The sequence below is a fragment of the Canis aureus genome, chromosome 18 (genome assembly GCF_053574225.1).
Source record: "Canis aureus isolate CA01 chromosome 18, VMU_Caureus_v.1.0, whole genome shotgun sequence".
NCBI classification, from domain to species: domain Eukaryota; kingdom Metazoa; phylum Chordata; class Mammalia; order Carnivora; family Canidae; genus Canis; species Canis aureus.
Genome location: NC_135628.1, coordinates 23,926,782 through 23,950,913, shown reverse-complemented (window position 1 = coordinate 23,950,913; position 24,132 = coordinate 23,926,782). Strand labels below are relative to the sequence as shown.

Here is a 24,132-nt window from a genome sequence, read left to right as displayed (position 1 = left end):
ACTGTGTCTTCATGCAGATTACTTCCAATTCAAACTTTAGATTACTAGGTGTTACCAAGTGTCTTTCACCTTAGGTTCTTTTCTTCACTATAAAGTTTGAAAGCAGATAAGAATATAAACAAGAAAACACTGTTACCGATGGAATGCTTACATCCCTCACCTCCCAAAATTCCTATGTTGCCGCCCTAACCTCCAATGTGATGGATGGCATTAGGAAGTGGGGCCTTTGGAAAAAGCACTCAGGCTTAGATGAGGTCATGAGGATGGAGCCCCCATAAAATTACTAGCTTTTTTATAAAAAAAAATTTTTTTAAGTAATCTCTATACTGAACGTAGGGTTCAAACTCAGAATCTGAAGATCAAGAGTTGCATGCTCTTCTTCTTCTAAGCTAGCTGAGGGCCCCGGGATCACTATCTTTGTGAGGAGAGAGACCAGTGCTGATGAGAGGCCGTGTGAGCCAGAGCAAGATGGTGTCTTTCCACAGGTCAGGAAGACAGGGCTCTTACCAAGAACCAAAAGAATCTGACTGCACTGACTGCACCTTTATCTTCGACTTCCCAGCCTCAGAACTATGATAAATAAATGTCTATTGTTTAAGCCCCCTTGTCTGTGGTATTTTGCCATAGCAGCCACACTGCCTAGGACCGTGTCTATTACCTCCTTCATCCTTCACAGTCAGCATTTTATCAATTAGGAAACAAAACTCGGGCACCTGGATAGCTCAGTTGGTTAAGCAGTGCCTTTGGCTTGGGTCATGATCCTGGGGGTCCTGGAATCAAGCCCTGCATCCAGCTCCCTGCTCAGTGGGGAGCCTGCTTCTCCTTCTTCCTCTGCCCCTCCCCCTGTGTATGTGCTCTCTCACTCTCAAAAAAAAACAAAAAAACGTAAGTTTGACCCATCCAAATATACACTGCTCGTGTGTAGCAGCATTAGTATCTATCTCTGGGAATTCCGGCTCCAGAGTCTACCCTCTTAACTACACTATATTCAATCTCTGATTTCACTTAAAATACAACCAACAACGTAACCACATCCAATGACTTCACAAAGATTACAGGCTGCAATTTTTATTACACCCTAAAGGTCAAGTATAGGTTAATCCTGTGCAAAAATTTTCACTTTACCCCCACAGCTTTAAACCATACGATGAGGGATCCCTGGGTGGCGCAGCGGTTTAGCGCCTGCCTTTGGCCCAGGGCGCGATCCTGGAGACCCGGGATCGAATCCCACGTCGGGCTCCCGGTGCATGGAGCCTGCTTCTCCCTCTGCCTGTGTCTCTGCCTCTCTCTCTCTCTCTCTCTCTCTCTCTCTCCGTGACTATCATAAATAAATAAAAATTTAAAAAAATAAAAATAAAAAAAATAAACCATACGATGATTATTTACATGTCACGACTCAATATTGACATTAAATGGACACGGCTACATATTAATACCAATAAAGGAAGGCAACGATGCTGAAAACTTGGCTAACTCAATTGCCTCAAGATCAGGACAACTGCATACACAGGCACCCAGGTACTTCTGAAGCCAGACATTTCAAAGTCAAGTCCTAATACAAGAAACAAAAATATATTAGACTTGCAACTTTCTGTCCTAACTACCTACAGGTCCTGAATGTACATTTGTACATTTTCTTCATCTTATTTCTCCCAAAAGGCTTTGACCCCCTTCTTTCTACCAACACTTACACAAATCAAGGAAATCCCTGATTTCCCACGTGGTAAAGAGACTAAGGCTCTAACAATCTAACAAGGCTAACACCAGCAGAAGGCAGGAAAAGAAAACCAAATCTAACTTGTAACAAGGTTTCTCTCTGCCTTATTTTCTTATGCAAAGAAGTGGGACACATGGTCCACTTATGAACCAGTCATTTTCAAATAAAAAGCCAAGCCTGTGGACTTACAGCAGTATAGTGTGGCCTCTTTGATCCGCCACTTGGAGGCACTCTGTACCAGCTGTAGAGTTTCATTCCAGCTGCGCCAACCAATTCAGTCCATATCCAAAAAGGAATGTGTTCAACATGACTAAATTCAATATTGCTAATTAATTAACCTGTATTAATAATAGTATTCAATATTTTATATATAGCCTTTCTGATTTTATACAGTTATGAACTATGTTTTTCTTTTAAGAAGTAGCTTTTTTTTTTTTTTTTAAAGATTTTATTTATTTAACATGAGAGACACACACAAAGAGAGAGGCAGAGAGACACAGGCAGAGGAGAAGCAGGTTCCATGCAGGGAGCCTGATGTGGGACTCGATCCTGGGTCTCCAGGATCATGCGCTGGGCTGAAGGCAGCGCTAAACCGCAGAGCCACTCGGGGCTGCCTAAGAAGTAGCTCTTAAAAGGTCCACCTCAATTTTTACAAAGTTTAATACACACTGCTGGTGAAAAGTAGCAACTGGAATAACCTTGCCTCATCACTGACTTGATAGTCTCTCACATCAAAGCCTCTAAACTCAAGGATTTTCTCTATGTTATTTCCTCATAAAGCTGTAGTATGCTCACAGATCTAATTCAGGGACGCTTGGGTGGCTCAGCACTTGAGCCTCTGCCTTCAGCTCAGGCCGTGATTCCGGGATTGGGATCGAGTCCCACACTGGGCTCCCTGCGTGGAGCCTGCGTCTCCCTCTGCCTGTGTTTCTGCCTCTCTCTCTCTCTCTCTCTCTCTCATAAATAAATAAATAAAGGGCACAAACTGATCCTTGATTTTTTTTTTAAGATTTTATTTATTTATTCACAAAAGACACAAAGAGAGAGGCAGAGACACAGGCAGAGGGAGACGCAGGCTCCATGCAGAGAGCCCAACGCGGGACTCAATCCCAGGACTCCAGGATCACGCCCTGGGCTGAAGGCAGGCATCAAACCGCTGAGCCACCAGGGATTCCCTGATCCTTGATTTCTGAATAAGATTTTTGTAGTCTTTATACTGATCTGAAAGTGAGCCTTTAAACAAAAAAGTCACCACCAATATTTCAGCCAACCACAGAAACACACACAGTTGAACATTAGGTAGTTACTATTTAAATAAAAAGCTCGCTGCCTGAATATCTCAAAAGTACATTAATACAATATAGCAAATTACACTTATCTTCCTTGAAAATTAGGGTGATCACCAGGGAATACTCAGATACAAAACCTCTGAGTCACACAGAAAATTAATCATGCCCCCCCCCCAAAGAAAGCAAAGAAAATTACTCATTCCCATATTTTTCCAGTTAAATTAATTTTATAAATACCAATACATTTTTTCCAGCAAGCCTCATTTTAAAAAGTGATTTTAAAAGCTGTCTGTATTTAAACAACTCTGTCCAATGGAATAGCCACGATCCGCATGAGGCTTGAAATGTGGCTAGTCTTGTCTCAACTGATTTCTTCTGTGAGTATAAAGTTTAACAGATTTTGAAGGCTTAGTACAAAAAATATATATAAAATTTCTCAAAGGGGAGCACCTAGGTGGCTCTGTTATTTAAGTGTCCAACTCGATTTTGACTCAGGTCATGATTCTGGGGTTGTGGGATCAAGCCGTGTGTCAACTGTGCTCCAAGCAGGGGTGGGGGTGGGGGTGCCTGCTTGTTGCTCTCCCTCTGCTCCTACCCCTGCTCATGCTTGATCTCGTTCTCTAAAATAAATAAATAAAATCTTAAAAACATTTCCCAACAATTTTTAATATTTTTTTAATTTTATTTTTTTTAATTTACAGAAAGAGAGGGGGGCAGAGGAACAGGCAGAGGGAGAAGCAGGCTCCATGCAGGAAGCCCAATGTGGGACTCGATCCAGGGTCCCCAGGATCACACCCCAGGCTGCAGGCGGCGCTAAACCGCTGCGCCACCAGGGCTGCCCAACAATTTTTAATATTAATCACATGTTAAAACATTTTAGATATATTGAATTGTATAAAATACTAGTATTAGTTTTATCTATTTTTACTTCTTATTGTAGCTACTAGAAATGTTAAAATTGCATATATATACAGTTCACATCTTCCAGTTGGACAGAGCTCTTTAAAATCTGGTATACTTGACACTCAAATGCAAAACTAATTCATCAGATTTTGCCAATGGAATTTCAGGATCAAGAAACCAAGTTTCATAGGGAGTACTTATTTCTCACTTAAAATTCACCATCACTAGGTGAACTGTAATTGCATCTCCAAGAAGAGGTGTTTTGGGGTGCCTAGGTGGCTCAAGCCAGTTAAGCATCTTCGTCCTGGGATCAAGCCCCAAAACAGGCTCCCTGCTTCACCCTCTCCTTCTGCTGTTCCCTCTGCTTGTGCTCTGTCAAATAAAATCTTAAAAAAAAAAAAAAAAAAAAAAAGGTGTTTTAAAATGACTTTTTTTTTTTTTTTAAATAAACTCTACCCTCAACGTGAGGCTCAAATTCAAGACTTTATTTTTTTTTTAATTTTTATTTATTTATGATAGTCACAGAGAGAGAGAGAGAGAGAGAGGCGCAGAGACACAGGCAGAGGGAGAAGCAGGCTCCATGCACCGAGAGCCCGACGTGGGATTCGATCCCGGGTCTCCAGGATCGCGCCCTGGGCCAAAGGCAGGCGCCAAACCGCTGCGCCACCCAGGGATCCCAAATTCAAGACTTTAGATTAACAGTCACATGCTCCACTGAGCCAAGGTGACTCAACTTTTCAAAGTGCTGTATTTTAGGTGAGGGAAAACTGCTACATTTTTAATATAAGGGTATTTCTACATTAATGCTTTTTATTTTATGTTACTGCTAACTGGATGTGCTCCTTATCTAAAGCAAATCCTAAATCCTTGGATTTTGGTTTTGTTGTTGTTTTTAAGAGGAAAGGTTGATGTTTATCATTATTAAGTTCTATGACCTACTCATGAACTGTAGAAACTACAATTATCACACTGAGAGTCTGAAGAAAGAGTATAGATGCCTTATTTCTAAGGAGTTATACAACCAATCCACATGGTTTATACTCCCAATTTCAATGTTTTGTATAATCAAGCAAGTTAAATAAACAAACAACTGTTAATTGCTCACAAGACAATCAGTATGAAAATTCTCAGTTTCATGTAAGTCAAGAACTCTTGGGTGCCTGTTAAATAAGCAAACAACTGTTAATTGCTCACAAGACAATCAGTATGAAAATTCTCAGTTTCATGTAAGTCAAGAACTCTTGGGTGCCTGAAAGGCTCAGCTGATAAAGCGTCTAACTCTCAATTTCAGCTCAGGTCATGATGGGTCATGTGATTGAACCCTGTGTCAGGTTCCACACTCAGCCAGGAGTCTGCTTCTCTTCCTTTGCCCTCCCCCCTGCTTGCATGCTCTCACTGTCAAATAAATTTTTAAAAATAATAAATAAGTCTTTAAGAATTCTTATGTAGCAAGAAAACAAAGAAGGTAGATAAGCTTGATCCAAACATCTTGGTCTGACATACCTTGTAGTTAGGTAACCCAACTCTTGCTTTTCTCCCAAAATATAAGCATATACCACTTTGCAGATAATCCTTCTTCCAGCAAGGTGCATAAATAATTAATATAAATGCTACCTTACCATGCTGAAAGCAGCCCATTTTTTCCTGCTTAATAAGCTACTTTACTTTCTGGTGAGGTAAAAAAACAAAACCAGGTATGTTTACACTACTTAAGGAAGAAGAGGTTGAAGAATCTATGTTTCACTTCAATGCAACATGCTCCTCACCATATACTTGAACTCGTATGAAAAAACTACTTGAATCTGTTATTCCCTTAAACAAATACAATTTGGCCACACATTAAAACATTCTCATATCTTGCTTATGACATGTTTGCCAATTAAAAATAATAATAAAGCATACCTAAATATGATCCATTCTCTAGACCTATAGTGTCCTCTGGGGACAGAGGTACATGTTAAAAGAACACCACATCAGCACAATCCAGACCCTGGGAAACTCTCCAGGACAAATACTAAGTTTTCTAACAAGCATTAAAAAAAAAAAAAAAAAATGAGGAACCTAGACATTAAAAAGAAAGAAAAAGAAAGGGGTGCTGGGTGGCACAGTCAGTTAAGCACCTGACTTCAGCTCAGATCATCATCTCAGGATCCTGGGATCAAGCCCCACATGAGGCTCCCTAGTCAGCAGAGTCTGCTTCTCCCTCTCTTGGCTCATGCTCTCTGTCTCTCTCAAATAAATAAATATTTTTATTTTTTTATTTTTTTATATATATATATATTTTATGATAGTCACAGAGAGAGAGAGAGAGAGAGAGAGGCAGAGACACAGGCAGAGGGAGAAGCAGGCTCCATGCACCGGGAGCCCGATGTGGGATTCGATCCCGGGTCTCCAGGATCGCGCCCTGGGCCAAAGGCAGGCACCAAACCGCTGCGCCACCCAGGGATCCCTAAATAAATATTTTTAAAAATAATAAAGCACTAAGGCATATCAACCAATCATAAATGTTTGGAACTTGCACAAATCCTAATTCGAATAACCTGTAAAAAAAAAAAAAAAAAAAAAAAAAAAACAGGAAAAATTGGACTATTTGTTATCAATGAATTAGTGACATTTTTTAAAGTTATAACTAGCTAATCTTTTTTTAAGTCCTTGTCTTTTAGAGAAGCAATCTAAAGAAACTGGAATATATCTGCTATCTTGAATTTGCTTCAGAAGTAATCAGGGAGGTATGGCATTGGGGCATAGATACCTGACCAGGTTGGTTACCAGCTGGTGATTCTTGAAGCTAGGTGATGGCTAAGAAAGATTTATTACATTACTGTCTCAACTGTAGTACTTTTGAAATTTCCACATTTTTTTCTGCTTTCTGGTATCTATAAGTCACCATCTTCACAAATGATAAATTCCAACAAAATCAAACCCTGGGCTTTTTTAGTACTTGTAAAATGAGAAAAGAAGTTTTAGAACAAAAAATGGGTTTATATAAGTATCTGACAGTGAAGAAGCATACGGACTTTTCATTCACATAACCTTCAACCACAATTAGCATTTTCCAAACTGCCGAAACACTAAAAGATTCAAGGACTGCTTCAAAAAACAATCTTCTCTTGTGTAGGGTGGATAGTACAAGATTCTTTTTGCTGTAATAATTACAATGTAACTTCAAATATAGGATATTCACAAAAACCAATCTTATAACTATATTAATGAAATCATCTATACCATTCACTTAAGAAGAATTCTTTGTTACACCATCCAACAATTCTACACAACCTGTATTTATGGCAATTCTGATACAAACAGAAGATGCTGCAGATGAAAAGTTGCATTTTCTACTGCTAGCAAGACTAACGTCAGCAACACCCAGAAAGATTAATCATTTCCAGATTATTTCTGCCACAATTACAATTTAAGAATCAGTTTTAAATTTCAAGGATATTGAGAATGAAAATAACAGGTACCATTTATTCAGTGACTTCTAAAGGGTAAAAGATCACGCCACACACTTAAAATACATTTTCATTGTGTTTTCACACCAACAACCAAGCTAACTAGGCATTAATATTCCTCTTTATAGATTAAGGAAACAGTCTCAAGGGATTCTGTTAACCAAGGTCAGAAACAGGTAAATGAAAAGCCAAATTCAAACTTTTAACTCCAATTTCCATACCATTTCTACCTTAATTTTAGGTGTCTACTATTTGACTTTTTTAAAGAATAAAATCATTTACATAGATCTTCAAGAAAACTGTCCAATATAATCATATCAATCTCAATCTCCTGGAGAAATACTAGAAATAATCTAGTTCATATCCACATTTCATAGAGAATGACCAAGGAGATCACATCAAAACAGATCATTTCAAAGTAACCAAAACATCCAGCTTCACCCAGCAGCTAATATGAGACATGAATTAGATAAGTAACTCTACTGACAATAAAATATCTAATGCATATGATATTTCAGCAAGTTCCCTTTTACTGGGAAGTCCGTTCAAGGGCCAGATATGCTTAGATGTAACTGTTATTTGATAAAAACTTAAAAGCATTAGGCATTAGTCTTTTAATTTAAAAAGCTTTATGGGGGCAGCCCGAGTGGCTCAGCAGTTTAGCGCCGCCTTCGGCCTGGGGCGTGATCCTGGAGGCCTGGGATGGAGCCCCACGTTGGACTCCCTGCATGGAGCCTGCTTCTTCCTCTGCCTGTGTCTCTGCCTCTCTCTTGTGTGTGTGTGTCTCATGAATAAATAAATAAATAAAATCTTTTTAAAAATTTAAAAAATTAAAAATAAATAAAAATAAAAATAAAAAGCTTTATAATAGGGGCACTGGCTGGCTCAGTTGACAGACCATGTGACTCTTGATCTCCAGATTGTGAGTTCAAGCCCCACACTGGGTGTAGAGATTACTCAAATAAAACTTTAAAAAAATAAAAAAGCTTTATGATAATCTAGTTGCATTTTTTCTTTTGAAGTTTAGTAACTATATTGCCATTTCCAAATTATAGCCTTACTTCCAATTATATTCTGGGGGGAAAAAAAAGATGACAAATTTCCAGGAGCAGTAGTAAAATCTAAATAAACTTAAAAAAAAAAAAAAACCCTGATGATAGAAAATTCAGCAGCTCCACTTTCTACCATATTTAGAAAGTGACATGTTAAAATTGCCTATCATGAATGTGTGATTGGCTCAAGTCAAGACAAACTAAAATATAGTACCCCGCTTATCACCAGTATGATTTAGAGGCACCTGGCTGGCTCAGTGGGCAGAACATGCAATTCTCATCCCAAGGTCATGAGTTCGAGCCTCAAGCTGGGCATAAAAATTACTTAAAATAATAACAACTTTAAAAATAATAATCAGTGTGATTATACCCAAAACCACACTACCTAAGACTCACATCTCCAAACCCATGAAGGGCAGTCTCTCAAAGGAAGAAACTCTCGGTCTTCTTTACCATGTTATTGTAATTGGCCAAAAAGTTTAGCATAAGCCAAAGGGAAAACAGAGCACCAAGTAGCAAAGGCATACAAGTACATAAGGCTCTCACCTTTGCACAGTACATACCCGCAAGTGTACCCATAGCACATCTATCTGCCCTCAGGCTTTTTCTGTAATACAAACACCGAGAATTTAAAATGGCCCTTTCCATCTCAACTGGCCAGCCCTTTCCTAAACACTCTAATCCTTTTGAAAGCTTTACTATTAGAAAAACTATCACAAACTAAATCTGTCGTTAACAATCTGTACAGGGAATTAAAATTTTAGTGGGCTGGGCTTTAGACTTTAACACCTTGTAAAAATGTTGAAATAAAAGCTTATGCATTTTCAAAACACTTAAGAACGTGTTAAGTGGCGGAGCACTTTAATTAATTACCTGAAGACTGACTTGTAGAAACAAACGCAGGACAGACCATCCACCAGGGGGCAGCACACAAACATACCTCTAACCACCACCCATTTGTCTACTTAGCAAGTCATTTTAATTTTTACCGTCTTCAAAAGAGCTGGGAAAGGACCTAGGTCAAAGTTTTAACTTTTTTTTCCTAAGAGGTCTACATGCACTTATATTTAACATACTATACTGATGATTAAAACCGTAACACATTTTAAATTTAAGACTACAATGTCATTTACAAATATTTGGCATTCTAATTCCTTTCCCTACAGAGTTATCTGTTGGGACAGTCTTTAAATAATCATTTACCGTTATGTTTAGAACTTTAGGGGCGCCTGGTGGCTCTGTGGTTGAGCGCCTGCCTTTGGCTCAGTTAGTGATCCCTGGGTCCTGGGATCAAGTCCAACATCAGGCTCCTCGCAGGGAGCCTGCTTCTCCCTCTGCCTATGTCTCTGCCTCTGTGTGTCCCTCATGAATAAATAAAATAGTAAAAAAAAAAAAAAAAAAAGAACAACAACTTTAATTATTAGGGACCTGGAAAGGCTTTATTTTTTTTTTTTAATTTTTATTTATTTATGATAGTCACAGAGAGAGAGAGAGAGAGGCAGAGACATAGGCAGAGGGAGAAGCAGGCTCCATGCACCGGGAGCCTGATGTGGGATTCGATCCCGGGTCTCCAGGATCGCGCCCTGGGCCAAAGGCAGGCGCCAAACCGCTGCACCACCCAGGGATCCCTGGAAAGGCTTTAAATATAAAAAGTGGGTTACTAAAAAGCTATTACAATTCTCTCTTCACTCTGATACAAACAGAAAAAGAAACAGGAAAAATGCTGTATGTGCTGTATGTGGTTTATCTCTTTAAGAGCCTATAAATTCAGTCATGACAGTTAGGAGACCAAACAGCCTCAAAACAACCAAATAACTAAATCTGATTTACTTTTAACACACACATCTTAAAATTCTGTAAACATGGGGCATGTAGGTGGCTCAGTTGTTTAAGTGTCTGCTGTTGGCAGATCACAGGGTCCTGCTCAGCGGGGAGCCTCCCAATCCCAGCTCCCTGTTTGTGCTCTGTCAAATAAATAAATAAAATCTAAAAAAATAAAAATAAAAAAATTTGTAGACAGAAGAGATTTCCAGAATCTTAACAGCTCCCACCTCCTCCAGAAACTGCAAATTACCAGTCTGAAAGATTAAGTCTGGCTATGGCATTTATAGTTACTGCCTACTATGACAATGGCTAAAAACACCTTAATTCACATTTCATAGAAATTTGTTTTAACTGAATAAAATTATCATAAAATGTTAATTTTTCTCCTTCAAAAGAGAAAATAATGCCTTTCTGTTTCCCTACCACCTGGACACATGGGTTATCACTGGCAGGATTCAATAGGCAAACTGAAAGAAAATCCAGCTGCAAATAAGCCAAGAGGTCAAACTGCAAATACCAATAGCCTTAAAGCAATCTCTTGAAACAGACTTATTATCATTTGGCTATGGATTCACATCATCTTGGGAATTTTAAAGTTTTCTTTAAATAATGAAGAACTGTATTTTCAAAAATTTTAATTCAGCATTTTTCTTTGCTTCATTATTGAAATAACAAAAATTAACACAAACTAAAACTGTGCTGAGACCAGTCCCCAGATTTCAAGTTATAATGTTTCAAATTTAATCAAGAAGTTTCAGTATTGAAGTGCCTGGCTGGCTTAGTTAAAAGAGCATGTAACTCTCAGTCTCGAGGTTCCAAATTTGAACTCCATTTGGGTGTAGAGATTACTTAAGAATAAAATCTTAAAAAAAAAAAAATTTAAGCATTTGTTTCAGGTATTTTGAGGTTATTAAAATATCCAGTTAGCCCACTGACAAAGTTAGAGTTTAGGATAGCAGTATTTAAATGTAATTAAAAATTACAATAAAACTAGTTACCAGAATTTTATGATTGACCAAGCCATTAGAAAGCATTTGAGTGAAATTTTTAACATTTTTAAATTAATTGCATTAGAAAAAAATTTTTTTTAATTTTTTTAAAGATTTATTTATTATTTTTAGAGAGGGGGGAGGAGCAGAACAGAGAGGGAGAAAAAGAATCCCAAGTAGACTCCTCACTGAGTGCAGAGCATGACACAGGGGTGAATCCCTCAACCCTGAGATCATAAGCTGAAATCAAGAGCCAGATGCCTGACTGAGCCTCTAAAGACGATTTTTTAAATTGAATCTCTGCCCCCAGTGTGGGGCTCCAACTCACAATACCCAGATCAAGAGTTGCACACTCTAATACTCACTGAGCCAGCCAGGTGCCTGCACTATTATAAAATTTAGAACTTCCTCTGAAAAAGTTAAACCTTCACACTGATACACAAATCTAACATGACCAAAACTCAAATGTCAGATCTACACATTTAGACAGTATAAACAGTATAATTTTTAAAATAAACTTGTTTAAATTGAAGACACATAACTAACCAGATACATTACATACTACCAAATTACTAGCTATAATTTCATATTTAATAATTATGTAGTTTATATAGGAGCTATTAGTTTAAACAAGTCTATAAATTTAGAATCAGCCAGACTGATGTACAACTAAATGTTTTAAATTTCTACCTAGACCTAAAACAATTTCATTTGTTAAAAATTCATTAATGTAGTAATGTAATGAGCACCTGATGTTATATAAAACTGAAATCTATATAAATCACTGAACTCTACCTCTGAAACTAAGAATACATTACATGTTAATTATTTAAATTTAAATGAAAAAAAAAGTATCTCCTATTAAAAAAATTCACTAATGTAAATTTCACTCAAAATCAGTGTTAACAGGGGATCCCTGGGTGGCTCAGCAGTTTAGCACCTGCCTTCACAGCACAGGGCATGATCTTGGTTGGAGTCCTGAGATCAAGTCCCACATCGGGCTTCCTGCAAGGAGTCGGCTTCTCCCTCTGCCTATGTCTCTGCCTTTCTGTGTGTCTCATAAATAAAGTAATTAAAAATCTTTAAAAATAAAAAATAAAAAAATAAATCACTGTTAACAGCTTAAAAGCTAAAAACAGGGGCACTTAACTGGTTCAGTCGGGGGAGTGTTGACTCTTATCTCAGGGCTGTGAGTTCAAGCCCCATGTTGGGTACAGAGATCACTTAAAATCTTAAAAAATAATAAAAAATAAGAAGAACTAATCTCCTTTAAAATCTTACACTTTTTAAAAACAAAAAAAACAAAAAAACAAAAAAAACAAAAAAAAATCTTACACTTTTTCAAGTTTACAAATCAAATTTCAGTCTTTTCCAGAATGTTTTAATAAGATTTTTCTGCAAAAATTCTAATTTTAAAAATAAAACAGCAGGTTGGAAACCCAAAAAAGCAGTATAAGAACACCGTTTAGAAAAAATAAAAAACATTAAAATTAAAAATAAAATATTTTAAATCCTTTCAGAGGTGCTGGGGCGGGTCAGTTGGTTAGCCTCCAACTCTTGATTTTGGCTCAGGTCATGATCTCAGGGTGGTGAGATCCAGCCCTGCACCAAGCTCAAGTGCTGGCCCCAGAGCCTACCTGGGATTCTTCCTCTCCCTCTGCTTACCCCCTCTATTTTTTTAAGATTTTATTTATTTGACAAAGAGAGAGCACAAGCAGGGGGAGTGGCAGAGAGAGGGAGAAGCAGGCTCCCTGCTGAGGAAGGAGCATGATGCAGGGCTCGATCCCAGGACCCTGGGATCATGACCTGAGTCCAAGGTAAATACTTCACAAACTGAGCCACCCAGGCACAACATTATTTTTTAAAAGAAATTTTTTAAAACCAGGGGCTTCTGGGTGGCTCAGTCAGTTGGGGATGAGACCCAACTCATGATCTGAGCTCAGGTCTTTTTTTTTTTTTTTTTTTTTGAGCTCAGGTCTTGATCTCAGGGGTCATGAGTTCAAGCCCTGTGTTGGGCTCCATGCTGGGCGAGGAGGCCACTTAATTTAAAAAAAAATTTTTTTTAATTTTTTTAAAGAAGTTGAGAGGCATCTAGCTAGCTCTGTCAGTAGAGCATCCATCTATCCATCTCTTGATCTCAGGGTTGTGAGTTTAAGCCCCACACTGGGTACAGAGATTTGCTTAAAAATAAAATCTTAGGGACACCTGGGTGGCTCAGAGGTTAGGCATCCACCTTTGGCTCAGGGTGTGATCCCGGGGTCTGGGATTGAGTCCCACATCGGGCTTCCTGCAAGGAGTCTGCTTCTCCCTCTGCCTATATCTCTGCCTCTCTCTCTGTGTCTCATGAATAAATAAATAAAATCTTTAAAAATAAAATAAAAAAATAAAATCTTAAAAACAAGAAGCTGGGAAAAAAAAATAACAGGTAAGAATTAAATTTAGAGGGATGCCTGGGTGGCTCAGTGGTTGAGTGTCCGCCTTCGGCTCAGGGTATAATCCTGGAATCCCGGGATCAAGTCCCACATCCCGCTCCTGGCACAGAGCCTGCTTCTTCCTCGGCTAATGTCTCTGCCTCTCTCTCACGCGCATGAGCGTGCTCTCTCTCTCTCTCTCATGAATAAATAAATAAATAAAATCTTAAAAAAAAAAATTAAATTTAGAGCACTTAACTAGTTCCAGTTAATGTAATGTGCTATATACATGCCCTTTAAAAGAACTGCTCTGAAATTTTCATAGGTTTGGGGATTTTGTTCTTTTTTTTATTTTGGGTTAATATTGCACAACACATTTCTTCTTTCCATAATTGATGATGGGAATAAACCACCTGCTGGAATTTTCAGAAAATTAGAATAATCTGTAACAAGTACTAATAAGGAAATGTAACATTGTTAATATCCTACTAATAACAAGACATAAACTTTAATGATTATCAGCCCAAATACAGGAAAACATACTTTACTTCTCAATCAAGGCTCCACTATTTCGGAGGCACCTGGCTGGCTCAGTCCATAAATCATGTGACTCTTGGATCTCAGGGTTGTGAGTTCAAGCCCCACATTGGACACAGAGTTTACTTAAAGACTTCATTATTTTTAATAGTACTGAACATACTTTATTACCCCAATTTTCCCCCCTCCCAACTTCCAAGGCATTTTTTTAAGATTTTATTTATTTGAAAGAGCACAAGAAGGATAACATGAGCAGAGAGAGGGGCAGGAGAGAAGCAGTCTCCCACTGAGCAGGGAGTCTGAGAGGGGCCTCAATCCCCAGGCCTGAGATCATGACCTGAGCCAGGGCAGATGTTCCACCAACTGAACCACTCAGATGCCCCCCCAACGCACTCTTAAAACTGCCCCCCCCCCGCCTTTTTTAAGATTTTATTTGAGAGAGAGAGAAAGAGAGAGATCGCACGAGCAGAAGGCAGAGGGAGAAGCAGACTCCTTGCTGAGCAGGGAGCCTGATGCAGGCTTGATCCCTGGACCCTAAGACCATGACCCAAGTCAAAGGTAGCCACCTAACCAAATGAGCCACCCAGGTGCCCCAAGGTTTTATTGTGTGTGTGTGTGTGTGTGTTTTTATGGTTTTTGAAATTTCTTTTTAAAAGATATGTATTATTTATTTATTTGACAGAAAGAGAGCAAAAACAAGGAGAGCAAGTGGGAGAGGGAGAAGGCGGCTCTGCATTGAGCAATAAGCCTGATGCAGGGCTTGATTCCAGGACCCTGGAATCATGACCCGAGGCGAAAGCAGATGCTTAACTGACCGAGACACTCAGATGCTCCTAAAAACTTTTAATTTCTATGCCCAACTAGAGGCTCAAACTTACAACCCTGAGATCAAGAGTTACATGTTCTACCAACTGAGCCAGTCAAGCATCCCTTAAATCTTCCAACCTTTTTAATTACCATAGAAAAAACGAGTTTTGCCCAATTCTTGTGGGTGTTCTGTATATAGTATATTATCTCAAAATAATAGTTTAAGATTACATTTGAATGGGGATCCCTGGGTGACTCAGAGGTTTAGTGCCTGTCTTTGGCCCAGGGAGTGATCGAGTCCAGCATCGGGCTCCCTGTATGGAGCCTGCTTCACCCTCTGCCTGTGTCTCTGTTTCTCTCTGTATGTCTCTCATGAATAAATAAATTAAAAATCTTAAAAAAAAAGATTACATTTGAGGGGCACCTGGCTGGCTCAGTCGATGGAACATGTGACTCGTTTTCAGGGTTATGAGTTCAAGCCCCACACTGAGTGTAGAGATTACTTAAAAATAAAATCTTTTTAAAAAATTTATTTGAGAGAGAGCACTTGCACATGAACAGGAGGGGCAATGGAAGAGGAAGAGAGAATCTGAAGCATATCAGTGCTCAGCATGGAGCCTGATGTGGGGCTCGATCTCATGACCCTGAGATCACAATCTGAGATGAAACCAAAAGTTTGATGCTTATCCGACTCAAAAATGAAATCTTTAAAAAAAAAAATTACTTTGACTTTGTTCAGTGTGTATACTACTCACAAGAGACATCGGATTAAACAAACCCTGAAAAAAATGTATTGACAATGCTCTACCAATTTCACACTATTGAGTTAGTGCATCAAAATGCAACAGCCTGGGAAAAATGCAAGATCAGTAGCTAAAGTTAAGTAAGGCAGTATGTAAAAAAATAACCTACATTTGTTTTTGTTTTTTTTTTTTAATTTTTATTTATCTATGACAGTCACAGAGAGAGAGAGAGAGAGAGAGAGAGAGAGAGAGAGAGAGGCAGAGACATAGGCAGAGGGAGAAGCAGGCTCCATGCACCGGGAGCCCGACGTGGGATTCGATCCCGGGTCTCCAGGATCGCGCCCTGGGCCAAAGGCAGGCGCCAAACCGCTGCGCAACCCAGGGATCCCCAATAACCTACATTTGAATAACAGTTTTTATAAGTGTGTATATTAACTATTGTCTATTATACACATTTTCAGGTGCAGGACACAGTATCTGAACTTAGACTTAATGTGTCCTCTACATGAAGAATGACCTGATTTTCACTAGTTATAAGACATCCCCAGAAGAGAATCAAAGATATTCATTAGATTTATTGCATTTAAGCAGTTTTCAAATTAAGTACAAAGCTGCTCATCTAAAATGAAACACTAGCATGTAGGGGATCCCTGGGTGGCTCAGTGGTTTGGCACCTGCCTTCGGCCCAGGGCATGATCCTGGAGTCCCGGGATCAAGTCCCACGTCGGGCTCCCAGTATGGAGCCTGCTTCTCCCTCTGCCTGTGTCTCTGCCTCTCTATCATAAATAAATAAGATCTCTTTAAAAAAAAAAAAAAAAAAAAAAAACTTTAAAAAAATATTAAAAAAAAAGAAACACTAGCTTGCAAGACTTCATCGAGTACTTCGGACATCAGATTATCATAATCATTTTTCCATCTGTGCTGAATCATGCCTTTAGCATACCGCCACCATGCTAATACCTCTTACCTTAAAAACCTTCACTTCAACAGAGCAACAAATTAATAGTTAGCATGCTATAATCTGTGAAATAAGAATGAGTTCATATTACTATAAACAAACGAAATGAAGAAGTGAAAACTGTTTTTAATACTTTATTTTAGAGATGGCAGGTGGGGGGCAGAGACAGAGGGACAAGCAAACTGTTCTGAGCATAGAGTCTGAAATGGGGCTCAATCTCAGGACCATGAGATCATCACCTGAGGCAAAATCAAGAGTTGGAAACTTGACTGAATGAGCCACCCAGGCACCCTGATGAAAATTCTTCTTTAGAGTAAAATTCCAACTAACAAATGCAGGAAAAATAACAAAATAAGAGTGTTATTCTATGGCAGCCACTATAATAATAATGATTTCAGGTAAGAATCATCAATGAATACTAAAACTAGTGATAGTACGGGAGAAACAGGATCTTTATATGGTCTTAAAACATCCCCCAACAAGATTCTTAATACAAAGGGGAAAATAGCAATTTTACACTGTGGTGTGGAATGAGATCCACCACAAGACAGAGATAGACCGCAACGTGACAGGCCACGGCTACCCTGACCCCAACTACCTGCAGAATATGCTGGCCGAGCTGGCTGCCCAGGGAGTGACTGAGGACTGCCTGGAGCAGCCGTGACTCCCCAGCCTGGCCAGCCCCCTCCCCACCCTACCATGCCTGCCTCTGGCAGCCAGCCACCCTCTACCCACGCCGCCGGCTGGGCTGCCCCTGGGATTGGCGGGCAGGAAGGTGCCTTTCCTCAGAGGCTGCGGTGTGTGTTGGGGACCTGCCTTCTGCCGCCTCCTCCCCTCCAGGCCTGGATGTGTGTGGGAGTTGGGCAAGCCTGGGGAGTTGTACTCGTGGGGGCTTAAGATGCAGCTACCTCAGTGTGTGGGGCCCTGCCCTGGGCAGGCGGCTTTGGGTTCATAGTGCCAGGGGCCTGGTGTGGGGTGAGGCCAGACTGCCCCATCGTGGCCTGGGCAGGCGTAGGTTCTGGGTCAGCTTCTCATACCTCAGACATTCTGTTTGCAATAAATGCCGTATAGCCCAAAAAAAAAATTTACATTTACACTAGAGAATACTGGCAGATACAACTTTAACCAGTCGGTCTACGTTAAGGTATCTCCATATCTCCTACTTCCTGATGTGGTGCACTAAGTACATCATCACTTTTATATAACTCACCAAAAACACATAACCCAATTCTAACAATGGGGAGACATCAGATCAACCAATGCTGAGGGACATTCTACAAAATAACTAGCTTATGCTCCTCAAAAACATAAAAGTCCAAGGAAAAACAAACAACATAAAAGACAGGAAAGACAAAAGGCTAAGAAATTGTTCCAGACTAAAACAAACCAAAGAGGGCAGCCAGGTGGCTCAGCGGTTTAGCACCGCCTTCAGCCTAGGGTGTGATCCTGGAGACCCAGGATCGAGTCCCACATCCAGCTCCTTGCATGGAGCCTGCTTCTCCCTCTGCCTCCCTCTGCCTCTCTTTCTACCTGTGTCTTTCATGAATAAAATAAATAAATAATCTTAAAAATAATAAAAAATAAAAATAAATAAAAAATAAAAAACCAAAGAGAGGCAGGCCCCTTGGGTGGCTTAGTCTGTTAAGCATCTGCCTGGGACTTAGGTCATGATCCCAGGGTCCTGGGATGGAGCCCCACATTAGGCTCTCTGCTCAGCAAGGAACCTGCTTCTCCCTCTGCCACTCCCCCTGCTCATGCTTGTGCTGTCAAATAAATAAAAGAAAGAAAAGGAAAAAGGAAAGAAGAAAGGAAAGTTAAAAGGAAAGGTCACAACTAAATGCAGTATATAATCTTAGATTTAATCCAGGATCAGGAAAAAAAAAGACGTTAGTGGAACAATAGGCAAATCTAAACATCTGTAGATTAAATAGTACTGTATCAATGTTATCCTTTTTATTTTGGTGATTTTACAATGGCCATGCAATAGAATGTTCTTGTTTTTAGAAAACACATACTAAAGTATTTAGAGGTGAATGGCAATAGTTCTGCAACTTGCTCTCAGATTTTCCAAAAAAAATTTAAGTAGTCGAAACATTGGACAACTAGATAGAGGGTGTATGGATAATACGTGTTGTTTTTGCAACTTTCCTGTAAAGTGAGGTACAAAGCTTTTAAAGCCCTCCCCTTAAGTACCCAAACTCTCTAACTACCATCGCACTTCTCTGATGTCTTTACGACCATCTCCTTGAAAGCCTATCCATGAACTTGATCTCTACCTCTTCTCCATCTATTCATTCACAAATCCACACCATTCCCTGTTTCAGTCCTAAGGCTCCATCAAAACTCCACCCAACAAGACACCAATGATGATAATGTTGCCAACTCCATTCTCATCCTATTCTACACAGTAGCTGATGACCCCACCTACTTTAAACATTGTCATCCAAAAAAAAAAAAAAAAAACATTGTCATCAAGTATCTGATCTCCAGATACTTTTCCAAGATTCTCCTCATACCTCATGGGCCTCATACCTCATGTCCTTGGGTTCCATCACTTGTTCCCCCTCCTTCACTTACTATCCATTCACTCCTATTTCCACATGTCTAATTTAAAGTATCTCAAACTCAACCTTTGGCCAAAGGTTGAACTGTCTCCCCTATCCCCCATCACATTGCTCCCACAATCTTGCTTATCACAATTAGTGCAAACTTTATTTTCCCAGTTGCTTCAGCTATATAAACTGTCAAGGTATCTTCAACTCCTTCATTACTCCCTACACCTAGTCCCTCTACCTCTGCTTGAAATAGAAGATTCTAACCATTCATCACTACTACCACACCTCAATAGCTCTGGTCCCAATAGCATCATCTCTGACCTGTACAATTATATTCTCCTAACTAGTCTCTCTGATCCCATCCCACCCACCATGGTCTATTCTGAGAGAGTTCCTTTTCAAAGATAAATCTCATCACAACTGTCCCTTCTAAAAATCCTTTCAGGGGATCCCTTGGTGGCTCAGTGGTTTAGCACCTGCCTTTGGCCCAGGGCATGATCCTGAAGTCCCGGGATCGAGTCCTACGTCGGGCTTCTGCATGGAGCCTGCTTCTCCCTCTACCTGTGTCTCTCATGAATGAATAAATAAAATCTTAAAAAAAATAAATAATAAATAAAAATCCTTCCAGGGGCACCTGTGTGGCTCAGTCGGTTGAGTGTCTGGTTTTTTTGTTTGTTTTGTTTTTGTTTTTGTTTTTTTGAGTGTCTGACTCTTGATTTCAGTTCAGGTTGATCTCAGGGTTAAGTCTCCCATCGGGCTCCATGCTCAGAACAGAGTCAGCTTGTCCCTCTCCCTCTATTCCCCCCTGGCTCATGCGCACACATGCACACACTCACGCATGTGCATGCTCTCTCAAATAAATAAAATCTTTAAAACAAAAATAATAACCCATCCATAGCTTCCTCTCATTCCATTCCTATCTACCAACATGCATGCTCATCTCCTATGGCTTTCCTCCTGCTCTAATCCAGTCATGATGGCCTGCTTATTGACTAGAAAGCAGTGAACATGCATGGACTTTGGTTGTCCCCTCTGCTTTGGTCACTCTTCCCCACTTGGCACCTACCTACCTGCTCATCTCACTTCCTTACCTCCTGCAAGCCTCTGAGCATGCAGGAACATATTGGTGAGGATTTCCTTTATCATTCGATATGAAAAAATCAAAACCAACCCTTGCCAGTTGTCTCATTCTTCCTTACCCTATTTTTCTCTGTAGCTTTTAACATGCCTCACATCACATATTTTGTCCGTATCTCCTCTCTAAATCTGTGCTGTCCAACAGAAATAACACAAGCTGCAAATGCAAGCCACATCTAAATTTTCCTGTAGCCACATTCAACTAAAAAGAAATAGGTGAAATTAACATAAAAATATCCATGAGATATTTTATATTTTTCAACAAAGTCTTCAAAATCTAGTATGTATTTAACATGTACACAACAACTGAATTTGGACTAGCCACGTTTCAATTGCTTAGAGAGCCACTGCAGCCAGTGCCTGTTCTAAGTGACAAGTGTCACCATACACCCTACGCTTCAAGATTAAGTTCAGGGCAGCCCAGGTGGCTCAGCGGTTTAGCGCTGCTTTCAGCCCAAGGCATGATCCTGGAGATCCGGGATCGAGTCCCACGTCAGGCTCCCTGCATGGAGCTCGCTTCTCCCTCTGTCTGTGTCTCTGCCTCGCTTTCACTCTGTGCCTCTCATGAATAAGTGGATAAAATCTTAAAAAAAAAAAAAAAAAAAAAGACTAAGTTCATATCTTCAATTCTTTCTCCTGGGGCACCTGGTTGGCTCATTTGGTTAATCAACTGCCTTTGGCTCAGGTAATGATCTTAGTGTCCTGAGATTGAGCCTCACGTTGGGCTCCCTGCTTAGTGAAGAGTTTGCTTCTCCCTCTCCCTCTGCAACTCCCCGACTGTGCTCGCCCTGTCAAATAGTATCTTAAAAAAACAAAAATCTCTCTCCCAAGAACCTAAAGCACTCCCCACTATTAAGTATTCCAAAATTTGTTAAATCAGTCATTTAAAAACTGCTAAGATCAGGGGTGCTTGGGTGGCTCATTCAGTTAAGTGTCAGACTCCTAATTTTCAGCTTAAGTCATGACCTATGTCATGAGCTGTGGGTGGAGCACCACTACTGCCCCAGCTCAGCAGGAGACTGCCTGAGATTCTCTCTCCCTCTGCCCCTCCTCCAACTCACGTGCATGCATAAACACAGACAGGCTCTCTCCCTCTCAAAATAAATCTTAACAAAAAAAAAAAATTAAAAAAATAAAATAAAAACTGCTAAGATCCAAGATCAGCAAAACAGAACCATTTGCAAAAAAGATAACATAATGGCAAGCTACCAAGCTTTCTCAAACCAGAGAAAATATACAGAATGTAAAGACTTGGTGAAATAACACGAAAGGTCATTCATATTATAATTATTAAAGGAAAAAAAATTGTCTAAGACAAGAAAAGTACCTCTCCTGTGATAGGAACAAAAGTAGTTATTTTCTAAATTTAACCAATTTACTGAGGGCAAGGAAAGCAGGCTGAAATAGGTCAGAGGCAGGACTCTTCACTTGGTCGTCATTACAAATACAATGAATCACCACAAGCTTCCAGCCTCAAAACACCTGAACTGTCAGAACAAACTAAGTTCATGCCCAGATACTTTGATTAGATTTCAATGTCCTAGGAATAACAAAAGGTACTGAAGACTTCATTTCCTGAGGCAAGACCTATAGCCAGCAACACTTGGGGTTTGCTTTGGTTTAAGGAACTTAAAAAGCCACTGTTGTGTCCCTAAAATGTCCAAACTCACTTCATTTCACTAATGTGCATTTAAGTGCTCCCTAACTATTTATTCTATTTTGTCCTTCATACACCTAGATTTTTCCTTTGTGCTTACTTTCTTTTGTTGTTTTGTTTTTTTCTGCTTCCCACACCTGTTTTTCACAAACCGACTTCTGTAAAACTCCCTATTGAGGCTAACATGCCACAAAGTTGCAGAAAATCCTCCCTTGTTCTTGCCATCTGTTGTGTTATGATGTAAATACACATTCACAGGAGAACTGAATCCAAATAATTTCAAATATCATGTAGGGCAGAGCAGCAATTCTCAACATACAAGTATGTGGACTCCTGGGGGTGGGGGGTGTCTCTGAGGCACTATCAAGAGGGCAAGAGGGCAAAACTATTTTTATAATACAAAGTTGTTATTTGCCTTTTTTATTGTGTTGACATTTGCACTGAAGCAAACAGGGCAAAAACAGCAGTGGGTAAACTGCTGGCACCTTAGCACGACTCAAAGCAGTGGCATGAAACTATAGCAGTCACTGCATTCTTCACAGGCACTCACAGTAAAATACAATCCAAGTTTCATTTTTAAATGTTCTTGATGAAGCAGTAAAAACTCTTAATTTTCTTAAATAACTCTTGGGTACATGTCTGATCAATAACTATGCAAAGAAAAAGCCAGTATGCATAAAGTACTTCTGCTATCTATTATGGCTTTTCCTGGAAAAAAGCACTGTGCAGTTGTCTGAGTTGCAAGACTGAATCAGCCACTTTTTTCACAGAGCACCATTTTTACTTGAAAGAGCTATAGGCAAACTATGTTTACTTAAGCTTGAGTATCTGGCGGACATTTTCTCAAAAGAGAATAAAGTCAGCCAGTCACTTCAAGAAAAAAAAACTAATGGTATTCATTACCAATGACTAAATTTGAGCTTGAAAGTATAAAAAAAAAAAAAAATCAAACTTCTGGCAAACCATGAGCTTTGACAGTTTCCCAATACTTAAGGATAAAGGAGGCATTCAAAGTGCAAGAGAGACAAATGGATTTTAACCTAACAGTATAAAATTCTCTGATATGATTTCACACTGATACGATATCCCATGTTTCAACTAGCCTTTAAAAAACTACCACTTGTTGAGTTTTGATGTAGGAACAAAGAATATCCACAATCATCTAAAAAGATGATTAAAATATCCCTTTCGGAGATCCCTGGGTAGCTCAGCAGTTTATTGGCCCAGGACGTGATCCTGGAGTCCTAGGATCGAGTCCCACGTCTGGCTCCCTGCATGGAGCCTGCTTCTCCTTCTGCCTGTGTCTCTGCCTCTCTCTCTGTGTGTTTCTCATGGATAAATAAATAAAATCTTTTTTAAAAAATAAAAAACATCCCTTTCCTTTTCTAACTATACATCTGTGTGAGACTGGATTTTCTTCATATACTTCAATCAAAATACATCACAACATGTTGCATGAAGTAGTTCTGAGTATCAAGCTATTAAGCCAAACACTAAAGAAATTTGCACAAAAAAAAAAAAAGAAATTTGCACAAATTGTAAAACAATTCCATTTTTCTAATTTTTATTTTGGTTTTACAAGTTTTTGGGTTTTTTGTTTTTTGTGTTTTGTTTTTTTAGATAAAACCCTTATGTTTACTAATGCGTAGTGGCATTTATTACAGTTTTTCATTTAAAATAATAATCTTGGGACACCTGGGTGGCTCAGCGGTTTAGCGCTGCCTTCAGCCCAGGGCCTGATCCTGGTGTCCTGGGATCGAGTCCCATATCAGGCTTGCTGCACAGAGCCTGTTTCTCCCTCGGCCTGTGTCTCTGCCTCTCTCTCTCTCTCTCTCTCTCTCTCTCTCTCTCTCCCCCTCTCATGAATAAATAAAATCTTTAAAATAAAATAATCTTAAACATTATTAACTGCTAATGCAGTATAGATCAAAAAGTAAAAAACAGACAAAAGCTCTTTGGGGTCCTAAGTTTTTAAGTGTCAAAGGGTCAAAACCAAAAACATGAAAACCATTTGAGTAGGGTATTCATGAACCTCTCCTCTCCCTGATTAACTAATCTTTTACAGAGATGACCACTCTTCATGGTGGGCAACCTTCCATAC

The 24,132-nt window shown here is 39.5% G+C and overlaps 1 protein-coding gene across 5 annotated transcripts in view; it reads right to left on the bottom strand.

The window, feature by feature from the left end:
* The window catches only part of IGF2BP3 (insulin like growth factor 2 mRNA binding protein 3), a 150,821-nt gene that overhangs the window by 109,583 nt on the left and 17,106 nt on the right, over window positions 1-24,132 (bottom strand). The gene's annotated exons all lie outside the window — the stretch shown is intronic.